Consider the following 22,723-nt stretch of genomic DNA (forward strand, 5'->3'; position numbering starts at 1 on the left):
AACTTACAGAATGGGAGAAAATAGTTTCAAACGATGCAACTGACAAGGGCCTAATCTCTAAAATATACAAACGACTTATACAACTCAACAGCAAAAAAGCCAACAACCCAATTGAAAAATGGGCAAAGGACCTAAATAGATATTTCTGCAAGGAAGATATACAGATGGCCAACAAACACTTGAAACAATGCTCAACATCCCTGATTATTAGAAAAGTGCAAATCAAAATTACCATGAGATACCACCTCACACCAGTCAGAATGGCCATCATTCCTAGGTCCACAAATAACAAATGCTGGAGGGGGTGTGGAGAAAGGGAATCCTCCTGCACTGTTGGTGGGAATGTAAACTGGTACAGACACTATGGAGAACAGTATGGAGGTACCTTAGAAATCTATACACAGAACTACCATATGACCCAGCAATCCCACTCTTAGGCATATATCTGGACAAAACTCTACTTAAAAAAGACACATGCACCCATATGTTCATTGTAGCACTATTCACAATAGCCAAGACATGGAATCAACTCAAATGTTCACCAATAGATAATTGGATTAGGAAGATATGGTAGTATATACACAATGGAATACTACTTGGTCATAAAAATGGACTTTCTAATCAAAGAACCTTGAATACTTAACTTCTTAAAACCTCAGTTTCCTCTTCTGTAATATGGGCATGAGACAGTTGCACCAGTCTATCTGTCTTCTATCTATCTATCTATCTATCTATCCATCCAACATCTATCTACCTACCTACCTATTGATTTATGTATCACATAATCATCAGATTATGTATTTGGGTAAATATTAATAAGGTAAAATGTTGTGAAGATTAGTATTCCACACGTATGTAATCTATCATTGATAGAAGTAGCTTGAGAAAAATTGCATTTCTAAAATGCATCCTTGAGAGTATGAACATTATACCTATGGTTAAAATTCTGAAGCAATTTCATACCATTTACAGCAACATAAAGGGACCTAGAGATTATCACACCGAATGAAGTAAGTCAGACAGAGAAAGATAAGTATTATATGACATAACTCATATGATCTAAGAAAGTGATACAGAGGGGAAAGGTGAGGGGGGAAGGATGGATTGGGAACTTGGGACTGGGATATGAACACTATTGCCTTTGGAATGGATGGCCAGCGGGGATCTGCTGTGTAGCACAGGGAAATGTAACTCAATATTTGTGATAACCTACATGGGAATAGTAATATGTGTGCATGTACCACTGAATCAATTTGTGGTCCTGCAGAAGTTAACACAGTATTGTAGATCAACTATGTAGCGATAATATTTTGAAAAAAATTCTCAAGCAATTTCATATTATTGAATTTAGAGTATAGTTAACTTGGATGTTACATCCCTATCTAATTTTTATTCCTGGGAGAAATGAAGGCATTCAAGTAACAAAAAAAGATTGTAGAAGAAAAAAAAGTACAAAAGGTGTATTTTCTCTATCCTTTCCTCTTTCTGTGTAAAGGAAGTATTCTTAGGATTTTCTTTTAACACCTAGAAGAGATGCCCAGGATGATGACTTAGGGGAGTTCTTAAAAATCTTCACATCTAAAGAGGACAGAAAGCATGGATTCAAGTAGATAACTGTACACCCATGTTCAAAGAAGCCCTATTGACAATAACCAAAAGGTGGAAGCAACCAACTGTCCATCAATGGATAATGGATTAACAAAATGTGGTTTACCCATAAAATGGAATACTATTCAGCCTTAAAGAGGGAGGATGATGGATGATCCTTGAAGTTATTCTAAACGAAATAAGGCAGTCATAAAAGGATGAATTCTGTATGATGCCACTTACTTGAGGTACCTAGGGGAGAAACATTCCTGGAGATAGAAAGTAGAAGCAGGGTGCCAGCTGCTGAGGAGCAGGGAGTGGGAGGGGGAGTTTTGTTGAATGGGTATAGAATTTCAGTTCTGGAAGATGAAAAATTTCTGGAGATGGAGGGTGATGATGACTGGACAGCAGTCTGAATGCATTTGAAGTCGCTGAATTATACACGTAAAAATGGTTTCAATTTTATGAGTATTTTAGACCATAATGCATCTTCCTATCTAATGGCTTTCTGCATGTTTCTCTGCCTTCTCACATTTAAATTTGTAAGCACAACCCTCTGCTTTTGATGTGTATCTTCAGTATCTCCAAAAAAACTTGAATGGATTGAACAGGACACAGAAAGGGGAATAAAACTGGTCATTTTTGCTTTGGCTGAATCCTCTAATTTTAATCCTTATTTCCTAAGTGTTTTTTTTTTTTCCTTTGGCTGCACCAGCAGCATATGGAGGTGCCCAGGCTAGGGGTCAAATCAGAGCTACAGCTGCTGGCCTACACCACGGCCATAGCAACACTGAATCCTTAACCCACTGAGTGAGGCCAGGGATCAAACCCACAACCTCATGGTTCCTAGTCTGATTTGTTTCTGCTGCACCACATTGGGAACTCGCCTAAGTTTAAAATAAATATATTTAATCCATGTTAAGATAGTCAAAAGTGTTTCTGGCTGTGTTTCTTCTTCTAAGCTAATGGATTTGGACAGCATGATTAACTGATTATTTCAGCAAGCTAGGCATTTTTTAGAACCACCCAAATAGTGATTTATCTGTGGAACTGATATGTATGCACAGATAGAACTTGTAAATGCTGCAAGTATTAGAAACTTTTGGGTCTTTTAAAGAAAGTTTTATCTAGCCCAATATTATAATCTTTGTACACACTCCTTCAAGCTTTTAAGTACTACTCTTCACATACATGTCCTTAATCCATCTGCAAACCTTAAGACTCAGAAATTCCTATTCTAGGACACACCTTCGGGGATTTCTTGCCTGAGTGTACCAAAAGATGTATACAAGGATATTTACAGCAATAGCATGTGTAATTGCCAGGCAGATAACAGCCCAATGTCAAAGAAGAGAATAGAAAAATAAATTGAGCAGATATGCACAATGGACGACTACACCACTGTCAAGTACACAAACAGACAACTATATGCACCAATGTATATGACTCTTAGAAATATAATTTTGAGTGGAAAAAAAATCTAGTTCTAATAACACCGTATAGCAAATGTTATCATTTTCATAAAGTTCAAAAGAAGCACAATTATCATGCAAATGAAAAGATAATCCCAAAGCCGCCTATGACAGTGGCAGAGCCATTGTACAAATCTGTGTAGGTTACCTACTGCACATTGCAAGGGGTTTAATCCATAGGAGGCTAGCTGGAGATCTAGGGTCGACATCTCTTCAGTTTATAAAGTGCTCACTTTGCCCAACTTTCAATGGCAGCCTTGATAATAGTAATTTCCGGGGAAGTGGGGGAGATGGGGAAGAAACATCATTTTGTTCCTGTTCTAGCTCTCAAACCAGATAGCAGATTCACACGTGTTCATTACATTGCATAGAATCTTTCATAGTTATAAAATAATATGCTTCCAGAAATAATTCTAGGCCATATCCTGGGGTTTAAGGCAGAGGAGGATGGAGATTTAAAAAAAAAAAAAAACTGTTTTACATATATGGAGAATTTTTCATTTATTCTGTTCTTTTGCCCTTATATGTTTGGCCCCAAGACAAGAAAAATATATATTCAAAACTTAAAGGGTCCCCTTTAGCTACACCAAAATCTGATGGTAAAATATGTGCCATGATTTCTTGTCAGGTGTCAACTAAGTGTGGAGATGTCCAATTCTTATTCTATGAAAAACAATGATTTATTAAATCGTGCCTCTTCTCAAAAAATCACCTGTGGTTCCTTAGGCAAGTAAAATACTTGGAAAGAATCCTGGTATTTTCCGGGTGGTAAAAGTAACCTCGCTCTTCAAACCTACAATGTGTCTAGTGATTCCTTTCATTCCTGCTCTATGGGTACCATACAGAAGGTATGATTTTCTACCCCAAAATATTACAAATATAAATTGGTCAAAATTGTTTGGAAGATTTTTTTTGGCCACACTCACAGCATGCAGAAGTTCCTGAGCCAAGGCTTGCATCCAAGCCATTGCATTGACAATGCCGGGTCCTTAACCCACTAAGCCACGAGGGAACTCCTGTTTGGAAGATGAAGAATCATTTTATTTGTAGTGGTTGGCTCTTCCCCAAACAGATAGACATTTTAGCATGTATCTACATGTTTGTGGAAAGTTGAAGCTTATCTAAAGGACCGTCACTTAAAAAAACAATGTCTCCCCTGGGTATATTAAATCACTTGTTCTCAACAAACATCTTTTTTTTTAATATAATGGTTTTTATTTTTTCCACTATAGCTGATGTACAGCGTTCTGTCAATCTTTCTACTGTACGGCCTGGTGACCCAGTTACACACACATGTATACATTCTTTTTCTCACATGATCATGCTCCATCGTAAGTAACCAGACATAGTTCCCAGTGCTACACAGCAGGATCTGAATAGAAGGGGAAATAAAGAATTTGTCCAACAAACAAAAGCTAAAAGAGTACAGCAATACTAAACCCATTCTAAAAGAAATACTGAAAGGGCTTCTCTAAATTAAAAAAAAAAAAAAGTAAGAAGAATTAGGATGGAGGAAACCATGCTATATTTTTGAAGTATGAATGCAAAGTTATCCATCAGTCACTAATTCAATATATGCTCCTAGGCAAAGTAAGTTGTGCTTTTTTTAAACACCTAGAAAAACTGTTGATCAATATGTATGGTATTGGATAGCAAGAAGGATCACTGATTACATGTTCCTGCTTATATCTGTATCTGAGAAAAAGCTCACTACTTCTTGTAAAATGTAACATCTCAGTTTTATATCTGCAGGAGTATTCTAAGTAAGGTGCTAATTCTATTGTTTTCATTATAATAACGTTCTATTAAAGTACACATTCAAATTAAAGCTTGTCTCTAGAGTGAAATTTGAAACACACTATCCACATTACGTGCTGCCAAAGAATTCAGACAAGAGTCCCTTTCATTTATATATAATGGTCACTCTTGTATATGTAAGGTTAAACTGATATAAAACACTTTGCTTTGAGAAAAACATATTCCAGCTATAATTCTCTAATGGACAAATATTCTTGATTTGCATTTCATATGTGTCTATAATACGCCATGTTTTATGTCAAATATAAGAAAGACGATAATCTTAAAAACAAACAAACAAAACTGCAAGGGGCATTGCAGAAAAAAAAGGAAGAGAAAAAAAATCTATAAATTGGCTTCATTTAATTACGTTAAAAAAATATAAACCAAAGCATGCTTTTTTGTCCCACTTGATCAGGTCATCTGGTAAACCCAGTTTAAAAGACAATTTGCTCAATTTTTCTAGCAAAAGAGAAAAATGAGGACAAATACAGTATGGAAAGATTTTTAAATAAGACATCCTGACAGATTATAATATGGTGTCTCATCAGATGACGTGGTGTTTTGACTGCATGGCTACAGAAGGGCTATAATTTAAATGCCATTAAAGGCACATGAGCTCTACCATGGAGACAAGAATACTGTAAAAATTTTTGGTCTATAGTCACAATGCAGACAAAATTGTTCCTTTGATCTTGCAGTGCCAAAGTCTGCTGTCCAGAAGGGAACTGTCTTTGTGTTTCTGTCTTAAGCTAAGACAGATTTCATTTTCCATCTAAGCCATTTTGTTAACACCACATAAAAAGTGAAGTGTATTTTATCAGTAGAGCTTCATTCTCTTTCATTGTTATTTTAAGTTACTTTATGATTATGTAGTGCTCAAAAAAATGTACCCAACATACACACATCTGGGTTTAAAGTGACAAAACTCTAACCTCAAATGTCTTCATATGGGCAGTTTAGTAGGATTTGTATCTGAGGAATTGGAAACACTGTAATTTTCTTCTTTTATACATTTTTCTTCTTAAAGACCAAGAACACATTTTGCTTGTAAACCTCAGCAGAACATAAACACACATGTTTGATCTTTGTGAGCAATGTTAGCAGCTAATAATCTGCAGTAAAATATATGCTATGATCATCGGCAAAACAATAAATTCTCTCCTGAGCAAGTTTCTAAATCATTGAAAAGCTTGTGAAATGTTAGCGTTGTTTTTTGGCTTTAAATTGTAACTTTAAATTGTATACGATACATGTTAAGGGGAATATGTGACACTGAAAATGTGAGCAATAGATTTATTATGTCTTACTCTTTGGGAAACCAGACAAAAGGAATCAATCAGTGTGAGTTTCACTCAGTCCTGATGGCTCATTGTACAGGATCTGATTACATTTATGTCAAAAACATATATTGCTTTGGGACCACAGTATACCAATGATAACTTCTGGAGTCAAGTGAACTTTAGGTCTTAAGCATTTATATTTTACAAATGAGGACTGATCTTTTAAAAAAGAGATACTGAGTTAGAAATAGTTTTGCCAAAATTGAATCTAATATTATAAATATAATTTATATCTAGCTCTCTATTCTCACTGTATCAAAGCATGATTTCTAGTTGCTCTTCTAGGTGAAATTTTGAGGATGCTTGAGAGCAGTACATGTAAGAGCCAAAAATAACATTTCTGTTCTGTCCAATTCATGCTGTCAGGTGGGAAAATCTTGGTAATAAACTACTAAACTCAGCTTTGCAAAGCTTAAAAGGCAAAATATCTTACGCATAAATAGTGTTTCTTTACGTTTTTTCCTGCCTTGAAAAATATTATTCTGTCCTGGTGCAACTAAATTCTAGAGTTGATTTTCTGATTAAGAATGCTTTGGAAAATTACAAGTTATTTAAAAAGTTAAAGAAAAATGTTAAACAAGGAAAATGCTAAAAAAAAAAAAAAAAAACTTAAAAGGCACAATTTCTGGCCCAAATCGTGCTCAGAGCAAAACAACTCAAACATCCCGGGCACAGCCACAAAATACTTTTCAATAAGCAAGCAAACAAAATCAAAATCCCAGCCTATTACTATGCTCTTCCTTAAAGCTTTTCTGCTCAGTATTTGAGAGTGGTTTGCCTTCAGTAGAAATGGGGGCTTCTTTTGCTACTTGAGCTCATGTGGGGACTAGTGGAGAGGTCTCTGCGGAAATGTTTCCTAGAGTCTGCCATTAACCCCCTGTAGTATATTATGAGTAAAGACCCGAATGCGACCCCCGAGCACATGTCCCAGGCATCCTTCTTTACACCTCCCCCACCCAGAGCTCATCAGACATGCGCCAGAGGATGAGGTCTCCACCTGCTGAAGGGTGCCTTGAGCCTCTTTTGTGCAGATGGATTCCTTGACAACAAAAAGTGCATCACTGGCATTTTTACCCAAGCCTCTGCATAACATAAATGCTGTGTAAAAACGCCATTGTAGAAAAATAATTCTGCTTTATGGATTCTGAAAATAATTCATCTGTCTATGAACGCCCAGGAACAACCCAAGTTTGATACAGAATGTCCTGGTACTCAGTGCATGCTGATGAAATGTGAATTAGAGTTCAGATAATAAGAAAGGCAAGCAAATGTGGTGGCAACAAAAAACAATCCTAGAGAATACACTGAATAGTTTGCATCTGGTTTGGAATTCTTTTCTTTAAAATTCATATCAACATCTTTCTGGAATCCGTAATTGCTAATGGTTACAAGTATCAGCCCCAGGCAGATTGCTTAGCAAGATTTTCCAGAGTAGGAAAGGTAAACAAACCAATTACTCTGCAAACAAATATAGTTTTTATGGTTATTTAAACACTCAGCGTACACTGGAGGATTAATATACTAGCAGGCACAGTATCTTCTGGTTAGCACAGGAACAGTTGAATAAAAGGGACAAAATTTTGTTGTTGTTGTTTTTTTAGGGCCACACCTGCAGCATATGGAGGTTCCCAAGCTAGGGGTCGAATCAGAGCTGTAGCCACCAATGCCAGACCCAAGCCACGTCTTCGACCTACACCACATAGCTCATGGCAACACCGGATCCTTAACCTGAGCGAGGCCAGGGATCAACCTGCATCCTCATGGATACTAGTCAGGTTTGTCTCCACTGAGCCATGACAGGAACTCCAAAAGGGACAAAATTCTTCAGCACACCTCAAGCAGTATCATAGAAAAAATGATTATAAGCACATAACATTTCTAACCAGAAGGAATATCAGAGATTATAGTCACTAGCGTAGAAGGCAAGAATAATTATTTAGAATCAACTCTTAAATTTCGTGTGTGAGAGACAGAATTGATGTCATCACTGAGTGTAAAATTTTGTAAGAAATAACTAAGCACAAAGGAATATTAAGTTGGAGATGAAGACCAATAAAAATGTACAACAGGCAGTACTGCTATGTTTTGGAGGAAATCTAAGAAAGAGAAAAAAACATTGAAAAATGTGTAAACTACATACAAATCATCTGCCATGCACTTTTGCAGAGTTCTGCTCTGAATCAGAGCCATCCTCAATCTGTTCTGCAACAAACCAGTTTGGTTTCAAGGAAATCACTGGTAATAATTTTGATTAATCAGGTAATTGTAGGCTGTTACTAAAATCCATGTCATTCTTAATATGATGAATCAAAGGCACTAATGCTCTTATAATGAAGGTGATAATTATTTGTAGCCATTTCAATGATAAATTCACAGTAAATCCATCCTACAGTCACTCCTTTTGATTCTTTTAAAGAATAAAGCATTGCGGTTTTGGCTTTTCTTTTGTTAATGTGGTGTATGACATTGCTTGATTTACTTGATTTGCATATGTTGAACCATCCTTGTGCACCTGGGATGAATCCCGCCTGGTCGTGGTGTATGATTTTTTTATATATGGTTGGATTTGGTTGGCTAAAATTTTGTTGAGAATTTTTGCGTCCATATTCACCATATTGGCTTAGAGTTTTCTTTTTTGGTGGTTTCTTTGTCTGGTTTTGGAATTAGGGTGATGGTGGCATCATAGAATGTCTTTGGGAGTGTTCCTTCTTCTTCAACCTTTTGAAGGAGGATGGGTATAAGTTCCTCTTTGTGTGTTTGGTAGAATTCGCCTGTGAAGCCATCTGGTCCTGGACTTTGATTTGTAGGGAGTGTTTTTATGACATATTCAAATTCATTTCTAGTGATCAGTCCGTTCAGTTGATCTATTTCTTCTTGATTCAGTTTTGGAAGACTGTAATTCCCTAAAAAGTTGTCCATTTCTTCTAGGTTGTCTATTGCCTTTGGAATGGATTAGCAACGAGATCCTGCTGTGTAGCACCGGGAACTATGTCTGGTCACTTATGATGGAGCATAATCATGTGAGAAAAAAAATGTATACATGTATGTGTAACTGGGTCACCATGCTGTACAGTGGAAAATTGACAGAACACTGTCAACCAGCTATAATGGAAAAAAGTAAAAATTATTAAACAAAAAAAAAAAGAAGAAAGCATTGCAAATAGACAATAGGTAGATTGTATCAGCTCAGAAACACACAATCATTTCAGGCATTCAGTGAGGCCAAAATAACAGTTGCATTTAACCGATATATAATAATTCTGCACCTCTTTGGGAGATCTCTTGATTTCTAGCAGACTGATAAGCATCTGAAACATCTCTGTTAATGCAGATGTTATGTGAGCAAACCTGGAACGCGAGGGTTCGCACCACACCATGAGAATCAATTTCTAGCTTATATGAATCCATTTTCTCCCAACCCTTTAGATTATTACTTGAGGAAACGGTGGCGGAGCGAGGTCATCAAATAAACCATGGAGAATACTGTGAGTCTGAACAGCATCGCTGTTGATCTACACGTCGTTAAGGGAAAGACGATTTCTGACGCCTGGACGTGGTTCCGATCGTGACCAGTTACACTTTCGCGTGTGATTCCAAAACGTGGTTGGTAGGAAGACTGTTCTCCACGACCCCAGCTTCTGAGGCTGCCAGCAAACAGCGAAATGAAACGATTGTTGCTCTTTGGAACACGTGGCTAACTTCCTGCCCTAGGACAGGCATCACAGCTGCTCCTGCTGCAGTGGGCCTCCTCCTGTCAAGCCTCTTTGGATGGGGAAGTAATTGCAGGAAGGCAAGGATACAATTTTGTTATCACGGATCAGCCTCTGCATTGAAAACCATGGCTGCGGCATTGCTGTTGGGGCTGGGGAGACACACAGCACAGAGGGGAGGCCTCCGTGCGGAAGTGCGGAGGTTTGTACACTTGCTTCTGTGTGAAAGGATGAGCCGGAAGTTCTAAAATGTGTGGAAAACAAAGAGAGGGAGCCTCTGGAAGCTGAATTGGTGAGGTCACCCAGCTTCCCTAATGCTAATGGGCTTTTATCAGCGAACGTTGGTCTTATAAGACCAAGAACAAAATAACAAGGTTTAACCCTAAGTGTTCTGGAACTATGGCTGGCCCATTGCATTAAGAAAAATAAAATGTTAGGCCACAGATTAATTACTCAATAACTCTATGCAGGCCTGTCTTTAGTTCTTAGTGCCCTAGTAGGAGAAAGTGATTTTCCAGTATTCAACCAAGCACTTTTTTTTTCTATTTCCCCCAGTGTATGATCAATAGGTTATCTATAAACTTTTATTTCAAAGCCAGAATCAAAGTGCCTTATTTCTATCTGGTTATTTTTTTTTTTTACAGTTTTCTTGAGGTATAGTTGATTTAACAAAGTTGTGATAATTTCTGCCATGCAACAAAGGGACTGAGTTATTCCATGTACACACATCCATTCTCTTTCAGATTCTTTTCCTAAATAGATGATCATAGAATATTGGGTAGCATTCTCTGTGCTCTAAGGCAGGTCCCCGTTGGCTAATCATTCTATCTGGGAATTTTAAAGACTACATATTTTGGCATATTCCCTTGGCAAAACCAGTTGGTCTTTATTCACAGATTCTTGACATTAATTGAAAAAAATCCGATTTAACAATTTCTTGCTTTTTTGTCTAAAGTCGGAATGTAGAGCATGTGTTTAATGTTTTTATAAATGAACAGTACAGGTGGTGCCTTGATTTCAGCTACAGACATGGCAGGGTTGCGGTCACGTCTGAAACGTGCCCAATTCTGGATTCATTCTACCACCCATGCAGGTAAGGGACTTCATACTTCCCTCACATCGGAAACTCTGTCCGACTAAAACAGCAAGATTTTCATGGCTTTTGTGGACAGAGCTAAGAGCAGTCCACGAAACAGCGGTAAATCCCATGTGCAATGATTAAGGCAGGTCTCTTCCATTCTACAGAATTTTGGAGTCAGGACAAGAACTTTCTGCCTGTCTTGCTGAACCTGCCCTGTTATGTCTGACTAAGGGTGGCACAATTCCAGGAGTCTTTTTCACATCATCTCCTAGATCAATCTCACCTCCTAGAGTCATACCATACACAGGCTCTGTGGCATTAGGTGAAGTCCTGATTAACTTTGAAAGTAGTTTTTTGAATCCTGAATAATTTATTCATTTTAATAGATGTTCTGTAGCTGAATAACATCCTTAACATAATAGGACCTTACCAAATACAATGCATTTAAGCTAAAAATATATGGAAGGACAAGAGCTATTGCTTAATTGGGAGGGGCAATATCAAGAGTGGAGAATGACCATTCTTTTCTGGCAAGTGGAAAAAGAGTGATCAAGGAAAAGTCTAAAAAATGGAGTTCCTGCTGAGGTGCAGGGGATTAAGAATCTGACTGCAGTGGCTTGGGTCACTGCTGAGGCATGGGTTCAATCCCCAGCCCAGCTGGCATTGCTGCAGCGGTGGTATAGGTCACAGCTGCAGCTTGAATTCCATCCCTGGCCCAGGAACTTCTGTATGGCACAGGTGCAGTCATAATTATTATATATGTGTGTGTGTGTATATATATAAACACACACACACCTATATATGGATGGCTACGTGTGCTGATATAGGAAAATAAACTTTTACTTTGCAGTAGGCATTTTCCCCATTTCTTTCTTTCTTTAAAAATTTTTTATTATAGTTGATTTACAATGTTCTGTCATTTTCTGCTATACAGCAAAGTGACCCAGCCATATATATGTGTGTGTGTGTGTGTGTGTGTGTGTGTGTGTGTGTGTGTATAAAATGCATGAGAAATCTCCCATGCCTATGATTATCTGGTCCAAAAAGTCAGTGGTGCCTCTGTTGGGAAAACTTGGCTTAGAGGAAAATAAAGTCCTATTTAGTCCAATTAAGGTGGTCATAGTTACCATAATTTCCATATTACCCACTTGGGAAACCAAAGCCTTCCATCATAGCTTCATAAGCCTGGAACAGGAGTTCAACTCCTTTTCTTATACTCAAAATCTCCACTTCTGCACCATTCCTCAAGCCCTGAAGAGAGCTTCCCTTCCCAGTGCAGAAAATATGGTTAATTATTACAGGCCAGCATGGAATCCCCTTTTAGGAGCTAACATTTTTGCACTGGCATTTGGAATTATGTGGCATGTTGCCTTGTGTGAATGTTCAGCTCTGCTCCTCAACTTCCTTTTCTGAAAAATGTTATTTACTTGAAACAAGACTTCATCTTGAAGAAACAAGCAGTTACTTCAATATCGATACATTTATGTTTCTAACTAGATTCTTTTTACAGTCCATCTCTTTCTCAATACCCTGTATGATTGAACCCTACCAATCAGGGTGATGAAATGCTAAATCATAGCCCAGTTTCTAAACAAACCATATTTTCAATGAGGAAACATCTTTCCACGGTCCTTTTAGCAGCTCCTACAACAGCTCTGCAAGTGTTTTCTCGAGGGCATGAAACCGATTTTTTTCCTTTGTTAGCCAAAGGATGATCCTAGGCTCCCCTGGCTAATGGTGCCATTCAACATTTAGTAGAATTGCACAAGGTGAAATTTAACAGCGGACAAATGCTGCTGTGTGCATAGAATTTATCTGGAAACGTAAAGAGCAGAGTGGGGATAGTGTATTTCTGTGCAATCTGATTTGCATTTTCATGGCGGTACATCCTTGGGCAATATCTGTAGAAAGCAGGCAGGTGACACACAGCTGCATACCCCTGTCCCTGAAGATCCCAGGAGAGGCAGTTCAACGTGAAGCCTAATTAACTCGCAATGTTTGATCACAGATATCTTTATTAAGAGTACATGTACCACACACCTGCAAACTCCGACTTAAGCCATGGATCCCTTCACATAGCATTAATACCAAAATGACCAAACTTCATCGTTACAGACGGGTCTACAGAAGTACCAGGACAAATAATTCTGTCCAACCCCATGAGGGCTGACTCCTCTCACTTTTTTTTTTTTTCACTCAAGGAATAACATTTTCCCCTAAACCTGCATTCCTAATACCATACGGCTCTGTGTTTTCTATTCTATTATTTAAAATATGGCGATAATAAAGACACTTCAGATCATGATGCTATTTAACTGAATTTGGAGTTCCTTAAAATTATATCCAAATGTAACATAAAAGATGATCACAAAATTGCTGTTCAATTCTTTTTAAAAACGTCTATTTTACGTAGATGTGTCCTCAGTGTTTGGGATTGACATGTATGTCCGGAAGCAGCAGACAGCATTCAATTCTAGGAACCAAGAACTACGTGATTTTCACTGTTTCATCAAAACACTCACTGTTACCTGAGGAGATGGCCATCTTTGAAATATTTTCATCAAAATGTACTTAGAACTAAAAAAGTTCATCCGCCTCTAAGACATACCTAAGACTTGCATTTTTAACCTTAAGGAAATGTGTCAGGCTTTTGGGAGATCAGAGCTTTTGCATGTTTAATTTATAAAAACGCTCATGTTCACCAAATCACCACACACATTTCCATGTGATGTTTCAAATATTAATCTGAGCAAATTTCTTTTTTGAGTTGTTTGATATCCTGGAAAAACTAGAAAGCCAGTTTAGAGGTATCATCAAAAACCTAAAAACTTTGTTTTGTAAACCTATTTTTGGGTGTGTATAATATCTTGCATTTCTTTAAAAACGTTAAGTCTACTACATCTTCAAAAGAAAATTCTATTTTCTCTATAATCCCACTGATTGGCTTTAATATTGAGGTCTAGCTGTTTATCTGCTGTGGAGTCCCTCCCATCCCCTCTTCTGCCAGTTCTTACGAGAGTACTCATAAGTGGAAGATAACAGATTTTCTTTTGGCTGCACCCACAGCTTACAGAAATCCCAGGGCCAGGGATCAGATTCATACCACAGCAGCAACCTGAGCCATAGCAGTGACAACATGCGATCCTTAACCCTCTGAGCCACCAGGGAACTCCAAGGATTTTTCTTCTTTCTTTCTTTTTTTTTTTTTTTTGCCTTTTTGCCATTCCTTGGGCCGCTCCCATGGCATATGGAGGTTCCCAGACTAGGGGTCTAATCGGAACTGCAGCCTACACCAGAGCCACAGCAACGCAGGATCCGAGCCGCGTATGCAAACTACACCACAGCTCACGGCAACACCGGATCCTTGACCCACTGAGCAAGGCCAGGGATCGAACCTGCAACCTCACGGTTCCTAGTCAGATTAGTTAACCACTGAGCCACGATGAGAACTCCTCTTATTTCTTTTTTTAAGAACACAATGTTAGTAATGGAAAAAAAATTTCTGAGTTTCCAACATGCTTTTGGCAATTTACCTTCTTTTCTTCTGGGAAATCGTTTTTTGTTCTGCTTAAAACTATAGAACTATGAGTGATATATAATTGGGATACTAAAAAAGTCAAAAAGGGGGTTGCCCTTGTATGCAAAAAATAATATTCAGTCATGTATAGAATTTGGTCTAGGTTACATACTTTATGCAATGATTAAAGGAAGTTTTGTGATATGAAAAATATCTCTAGGCAATTTCTTTTTTTCTTTTTTTTTTGTCTTTTTGCCTTTTCTAGGGCCGCACCCATGGCATATGGAGGTTCCCAGGCTAAGGGTCTAATCGGAGCTGTTGCTGCCAACCCATGCCAGAGCCACAGCAATGCCAGATCCCAGCTGCATCTGCGACCTACACCACAGCTCATGGCAACACCAGATCCTTAACCCACTGAGTGAGGCCAGGGATCGAACCCACAACCTCATGGTTCCTAGTCAGATTCGTTAACTGCTGAACTCCCCTAGGCAATTCCATTATATATTATCACCTCTTGAATGATAGTTATATTTTACTACATATATATTGAATGATGCTATCTCTTCTCAAACATTTCTAACTAGTTTCTGGGAAATTATTTTCTTTGTCTGAAAGTATGCCAAGCTAAAATTAAACCAGCGGGCACTTACAGACACACAGAATGACCTAGAAGAGATTAGTTTTGGGGGGCTCCCTTTTCTTGATTTCAGTTTGAGAGTGCTATTACAAAACCTCTATGATGTCTATCAGCTCTATGACTTTTTAATTCCAATGAAAATGTAACAAGAAGGCCAAATTATGAACCGAAACACCCAGAATCAGAATGGCTACTATTACACTAGATAGGCACTTATGTCTCTTATCATTTTATTGGTGATCCTGTTCCTATTATACTTTATTCATGACATCACGCCATCTACACGTTTGGTGGCCTGACGCGCATATGTGCATCCGTGTTCTTTAAAACTATTCCAGGAGAGGGATTTTTCTGAAAATCCGCAGCCGTGGCACGTTCAAAAAAAGAGCAAGGTGGAGTGAGGAAGATCTCTGAGAGGCAGTGTCTCCTTTACAACCTGCTCTTGGTCTCCTGGGAGCCCCCAGAAAGGAACTGTGATCAGAGGCCAAGCAGCTTGTGTTAAAAAAAAATGGGAGGAAGGAACATGCAATATGGAATCATCAAAGATAGGGATGGAATCAAATGGTGTGGGATGTGAGAGCGGAGACAACCAGGAAAGGGACCCTGGGAATAATCCCAGATATGTAGTGGGTCTACACAGCGGGACGCCTGAGTCCCTGGCACACCCCAAAGTGCCCTCTTCCCAGATGCTGCTTCAGGAGCTGTATCTTTAAACGGCCTGACTCCAACAGCTGATTCCATTGCAACCACAGAAATAGAAATTATAGCTTTCAACCCTTCATTTTATCCCTCTTACCTATAATCCTCTAGTTCCAGTCTGTCTGACCACTTGACAACGCTGTTTTTTTTTTTTTCTTTTAAACGAGTGTAGCTTTGGGGGACCACTTCGATATGCTTCACACACAGATAACAGTAGACACCCCTGCAAACTCTGGATGAGAAAAAAAAAAAATCCTGCTGGAAACATAAAATGGCACAGAGCACGCACAGTCCTGATTCTCATAATTGAGACTGTCATGTGTCTTCTTAAAAGCCATCATTTGCCTGGAGGTCTTTCTCTAAAACCTGCTAAGATTCTTCACCCATCTGACGTGAGGAGATTTTTTTGTTTCGAAAAGGCTTACAGATCCCTGTTCACACGTGTGTTGTTTGGTTGGGTCCTTCAAAGGGCTTCTAGGTTTACTTTCCTATTTAAAAAGAGTAACGATGACGAAGGCTATTATTTGAGTGCAGCGTCTTCCTTCGGTGACACCAAGATGCTTATTATAACTGCCCTGATGAGACGGTCAAAGCGTCTCTTGGCTCCCAGGCTGCTCTAATGTGTATTTAGGTGTTTGCCTAAGTGATGTGGCATAGATTTGATGAAAGGACAGCAAACGACGTCAAGTATGAAAGACATATGTGAACTCGAGGAAGAAAAGGAAGAAGGAGGGAGATGGGAGTCAAGAAAGAAGTGTTCTGTGATAGAAAGAACAAAGCATTTCAAAGGAACTACACAAAACGAGGTACCTGCATCCTGTCCCCATTTGGGGGTAGAGCTGTACTCTTTGGAATAGATGTCTTTGGAGACAGAGCATCTTGCTTTGATTTTTTTTCAAGACTGTCATTTGAAGATGTAGCTCCATGTGCCTTCAGTTTCCTTCATGGATTTGACCAAGGGATCATTTGTCCAAGATCCCTATACAAAAACAATGATATTATGTGAAACACAAGCCATGCTAAGCCAATGAGCCAAAATCCCACTTTTATCCTCTTACAGAAATGTTTGCCAACAATCCATAGACATCTACCATTTCCTAGTGAATATCCTAAATTTTCCCTCTTTCAGGGCTACTATTTTAGCCAAAAAAAAAAAAAAAACAAAAAACGCTGCCTGGGGCTCCCCCCCCCAACAGCAGAAGAACAACCAGAGACCTCTGAAAAGATAAAACAAATCATCTGGCCTACCTCCACTGTGCTAATTAATTATAAGGATTAATTTTCCTTTGGATGTATTTCCCATGGGTTAAAAAAAAAAAAAAAGGTTTTAAAATCTTACATCATATTAGTACAATTGCTATAGAAATCTAGATTTCATTCCTAAACCCGTTAAACATACTTTCTTTATTTTTATCATCTAATTTCGTTAGAGACTAATTTATCTATCTAAATAATACTGTGCCATATTTATCTTATTCTTCTAGTCTATAATAATAGTTGAATTTTCAAAAAAAGGAACCATTGAAGGGGATTAAGTACTGTGGTCCTCTCCCTTTCCATGAAGCTAAATGAAGGCAAGCTAATGTGTTTTTTTCTCCCCCTCTTCTTCCTATTGAATCAGAGCATCCTGGCATTTTGTTGAAAAGAAACACCGTAGGAGACACTGTTGAGACTTGATAAGTTTGAGGATACAGTCTCCCCTTAGGAATGTATTTCTGTTGTGGTTTTGCTTTTGCTGTCAACTCTTGTTGTTTTTTTAATTTGTTTTTTGTTGTTTGACTCACAGTGATATTGCATTAATTTCAGGTGTACACCAAAGTGAATCAGTCACACATACGGACATATATATACACTGTATATCCACTTTTTTTCCCATGTAGGTTATCATAAACTATTGAGTTTATCATAAACTATTGAGTAGATTTCCCTGTGCTCGACAGCAGGATCTTGTTAATTATCTCTTTTATACAGTCATATATTATACAGTCATATTTTATATAGTCGTGTGTATGTTATTGCTGGTCTCCCAGTTCTTGCCTCCCCCACTTGTATTTTAAAGACTTTTGTTCAGGTTTATCGGCATCATTTCTTCCTCGGTACATTGCATATTTGTATATTGTCCTTAACCCTATCTTGGATTATAAATCTTGTGTATTCGTTGAGAGGTTCTTCGTATTTCTGAATAGCAACGTTTGGCCCCATAGCATTTCAATTATCATCTCGTCTGTGAATTGCCCTTTTTAAAAAAGTGTTTGTGAAGGAACCTAAGTTTTCTTTTAATACAATGACATTAAATTTAAAAAAAAAAAAAAAGACTATCGATATTTTCCCTCTGGGTAACGATGTGTTTTCTTCCCATACTTTTCTCCTGTGCTTCTGGGCACTGGGCTGAGGTTCTCCAGACCAAGGAAGCCGTGATCGAGCCTTGTCCTGAAACTGCCAGGAAGCGTGTAGAACAACTTTCCAAGGGTCCCCCCACCTGCTGTTCCCAAGCCTCCCCAGGCAGAAACGTGGGCTTGGCAGTGGGGGTGGGAGCGGGACACTTAACGACACTCCCATTCTGGCTGGAGTTTTGGACATTACTCTGATTCACTTGGGTGCATTCAGCTATGCTGTGCACATCCCCTCAGCAGGAAAATGACCAACATGGGCAGAAAGAGTTACTAGAAAGCAATATGTCAGATGGACTTTAATTTAAAATCACAGCGTGTCAGATTTCAACTGCAGAAGGTGGAACCATTCTGTAGCGTCCACTTCTCCAACCCATCAGCAGGTCTGAGGTATGGTGATTACCTAGCTTTTGACAGATTTATTTTACTGCATTCACTGGGGACTTCCTATCTCTATTAATGACACTGGATTTTTCTTCCGGAGAAATGTCAAGTTTTAAAACACAAGGGAGGAGTTCCCGTCATGGCTTAGCAGTGAACGAACCCGACTAGCATCCATGAGGACTTGGGTTCGGTCCCAGGCCTCGATCAGTGGGTTAAGGATCTGGCGTTACTGTGAGCTGTGGTGTAAGTCCCAGATGTGGCTCGGATCCTGCATTGCTGTGGCTGTGGCGTGGGCTGGCGGCTACAGCTCCGATTGGACCTCTATCCTGGGAACCTCCATATGCCTTGGGTGTGGCCCTAAAAAGACCAAAAAACCAAAAAAACAAAACAAAAAAAAACATTAAAAAAAAAAACTCAAGGGAAGTTTAACATTCTCTACCACCACCCACTTGTGCACACAGATATGCCAGCATTTTGGAGTCAATGCTGTCTTTGCAGGTTGATCGCCAAAAAATTTTCTTTTCCCAAACAATTTTCTATTTGGCAAAATTCCTCCTGTGATGGTTAGGGAAACTGAGGCTCACACACTCACTAAAATTAGAGCGGCTGAATATACATAAAAAGTCCTGCTCCCAAACTCCCAAACAAGTGCTCCATCTACCATCCTCCGTTTTCACTGCAAATAGTGGGTCTGGGGAGTCCTTGTTGTTAAAACCACAAATAAAATCTCAATCTTATTAACTCGTGTTATAAATATCCTGTATTATCATTATATTGGAAAGGAGAGCCAGACCCTATCCCGACATGAATACTTTTGTGGGAATAAACTGTTTATGTGAAACATTTTAATGGACAGAGGCTTTATCTAATAGTCTCGTTTCCCTCTCAGCCATCTTTGATAGGATTATGAAGTCAATTTTTAGTCACTTGTCCCACTGCTAGTTCTACTAATTAAGGAAATTTAAGAATAGCAGGAGCTTAAAAGGGAGTGGCAGAAGAGGCAACGTGTTCTCAATTTTTTTAAAAAACGTAATTTTTGTAATGAGACTTTCCCAGTGCAGTGTCTTGGTCGGTAGCCCCTGCCAGCTACTCTTCAATTCCATTTTAACCTGATCATGGTCTGATGCTTTTCAACGTATTTTAAGCCCACCCCAAGTATTCGGCAAGCACTGAAGCCATCTATGAAGACCAGGGCATTATGGAATGCATTGGGCTGGGAACACAAGCAGAACCGATTTGAGACAGACATGTTTAGCAAAGGTTTCAATGGAGCCATCAAAGCCCAGGATATTGGAGTCAATGGTCAATTGAAACCTTCTTACAGAATTCTCCCCTTGAAAGGTGGTCTCGTCATCCTTTTTCATACACACCTGAACGGGATTTGCATGGTGTGTGAAAATAAAGCAATGCAAAGACACATGGAAAAATCTAAGAAGGTAACTGGAAACATCCCCCTTCCTTGCATTAAAAGATTATTATAAATCTCCAAACTCTCGCTTTCTATTTATTTACAATACATGTAGAGTATTACTTGAATATATGTTATAAATGAATTCCCTAATTCGTTTCGTGATTTCCTCTTTTTTTTTTTTTCCCCACACATTTCTCTTTTCATCACTCAAAGTTATCCTGGCATATACGAATTTAGGGAGGGAGAAAAGCGTGCCCTTCTGTAGTAAATGACGATCTTTCTTTGTTTCCCAGCCCCAGCCTTTTCACCTACACACCGCCCGGTGCCCTGTGGAGCACAACCGGACAGCTCTCACTGTTAGATGCCAGAGGGATGGTGGTAGCCAAAAGCCCTGGGCTCACAGGCTAAAACTTGCATGCTTGGCAAGGCTCAGATGCCATGGTTTGTATCTCTAATAAACTACTCACTGCCTCTCCAGTAATGATACCCTGGGGCTGCTGGGAGGGGATTCTTTTTATAGAAAACATACTCATAAGGATTTAATATTATCTCTCTGAACCCTTTGATTTAATAGAGGTTTTTTTTTTTTTAAAAAAAAAAAAAAAACTTTCCCCTTCATTTTGTAGACCCTGTGATGTGAGCCAGTGTTAATTCTTTATGCAGCAGTGGCATGTAATCAACATCCCTCTACTGAGCTCAAGATTCTTTATCCTTTTTAACCATGTGCTTAAAAAAAATTAGAATATCTTGCCACTGAATGCCTTTTTACAGACTGAAAAGACTTTTAGGTTCAACAACATTTGTTAGGTTTTGATGCAATCAAATGCAATTTCAATCTTCTTGAAAGATGCAGCCCTGCCTCTCGAAAATTGCACATATGTGTCAGCTTTCAATTTTTCTCACTGGTGTTTTACACATGAAGTCTATTTTCCCCGAGAAAATGGAATCTTTGTGTCTTTGTTTCTGGGCGCGCGGCTCTCAGGCATGTTCTGGTAAGGGGCTTTGACTGTCGAGGCTCTGGGGGAGGGGCCTGGCAGTCATTTGTCAGCTTTTCTTGCATCTGTAATTTCTGGCCACTCAGCAGTATTAGGGGGTCTCAGAAAGGGGGCGAGGCGGGTGCGTGGAGAGCTTGTCATTGATGAAAGCCAAACTCTGCGTAACTGCCGGAATTAACGACCAAAGAGAGAGAGAGAGACAAGTCCAAAGAACTTTTATTGTGCTTTAATGAAAACGATTTTTTTTTTTTTTGGAAATGGCTAATTGACACAATTGCACATGGTAACATTTTTCAGATCTCAGTTGAGAAAGCCCCTGTCCCTATTACGTTACCGATTTCATTGCTTTTAGCTTGGCACTGGCTCATGAAATTATTTAAATTTTCCGCCAGCGGCTTCTGGTTATTTCTGCCCTTATGTCCCCATAACGTAACTGACAGCCCAATTAAACATCTGCATTTTTAAAATCTGGATTTCCCCCCCCCCATAAGTCTTTTACTTTTCTTCTAAAACTTCCAGATGTTTTGGCTCCTTTAGGATTTGAATGCCTGCAAGTGTACTTGCTCCTATTTCAAAGACAGAGAGCTAGATGGGCTGGCCAGACATTTCTATAGGAAAAGCTTTGTAATACACCCCTAATCAGGTCAGTACTTTTGTCTCTTTATAGGGGCACTTACGCTAGAACATATCTTACTGTCTTCCAGCTCTTTCCTATTTGAGCTGATCTTGGAAACACTTTTGTGAGCGATTAGAGTTAAGGATTCCTGCTGTGATCCGTTAATTAATTGTTACAGCCAATGAAGAAAGCATCCTATTCTGTTATCTCTGTGTCTAGAGATGAGGATAGAAGATGCTGTGATTTGTTTTTCTTTCTTTTTCTTTTCTTTTTTTTTCTTTTCTTTTTTTTCTTTCTTTCTTTCTTTCTTTCTTTCTTTCTTTCTTTCTTTCTTTCTTTCTTTCTTTCTTTCTTTCTTTCTTTCCTTCTTTCCTCCTTTCCTCCTTTCCTTCTTTCCTTCCTTCTTTCTTTCTTCTTTTTTCTTCCCCTCCAAGAGATAAGAAGTTATAAGCTATGCAAGGCAACGATGTATTTTAACTGAGTTTCCGGCTCTGTACAAACATTAAAGGAATCAACAGTATCTTCCAGTATCTTGCCTTGTCTGGACAAGAGTTAAAAGAGTCTGTAATACACTTCAAGAAGAACGCTTTCCCATAATTAATAACAGGAAGCCGGGTAAACAGACATTTGCTGACAAATGAAACTGAAACAGTAACATACACACAACAATGTGGGAAATGAAACAACCGGCAGCAGCTCGGTATGGTTACACCCCAGAGCAGCTCAGAGGCAGTGGGTTTATGCAACGGTCTCATGGTCCAGAGTAAATGATCATCTACTTCACATTTCCAGGTGATTTCTGACCATTTAAACACATGCTCGTAGAGTGTCCTCGTTTCTCCCACAGTTAGTATTTGGAAGAGATCTCAGGCTATTTATACTCTTAAAGTTGAGGCAGAAAATCATTATTTCCTGGAATATAGACTTTTCAGACAATCCAGTAAACCTGAAGGAAGACAATCTTTTCTTTTTCGAAACATGATTATGAGATTTTTTTTTTTAAAGCCCATTCCTGCTACACACTTCTGGAAAAGGGACCACCTAATGGGATATCTTGATATATGTAAGGTTGCTTTATTTTGGG

General features: G+C 38.7%; 1 long non-coding RNA gene across 1 annotated transcript in view; it reads right to left on the reverse strand.

Moving 5' to 3' along the window:
• The window catches only part of LOC125112541 (uncharacterized), an 80,091-nt gene that overhangs the window by 25,656 nt on the left and 31,712 nt on the right, over positions 1-22,723 (reverse strand). Inside the window, exon 2 of the long non-coding RNA XR_007131172.1 lies at positions 16,654-16,822. This is a non-coding gene — a long non-coding RNA (uncharacterized LOC125112541). The remainder of the gene's footprint in view (positions 1-16,653; positions 16,823-22,723) is intronic.

The sequence above is a fragment of the Phacochoerus africanus genome, chromosome 12, assembly GCF_016906955.1.
Source record: "Phacochoerus africanus isolate WHEZ1 chromosome 12, ROS_Pafr_v1, whole genome shotgun sequence".
In the NCBI taxonomy this organism is placed as follows: domain Eukaryota; kingdom Metazoa; phylum Chordata; class Mammalia; order Artiodactyla; family Suidae; genus Phacochoerus; species Phacochoerus africanus.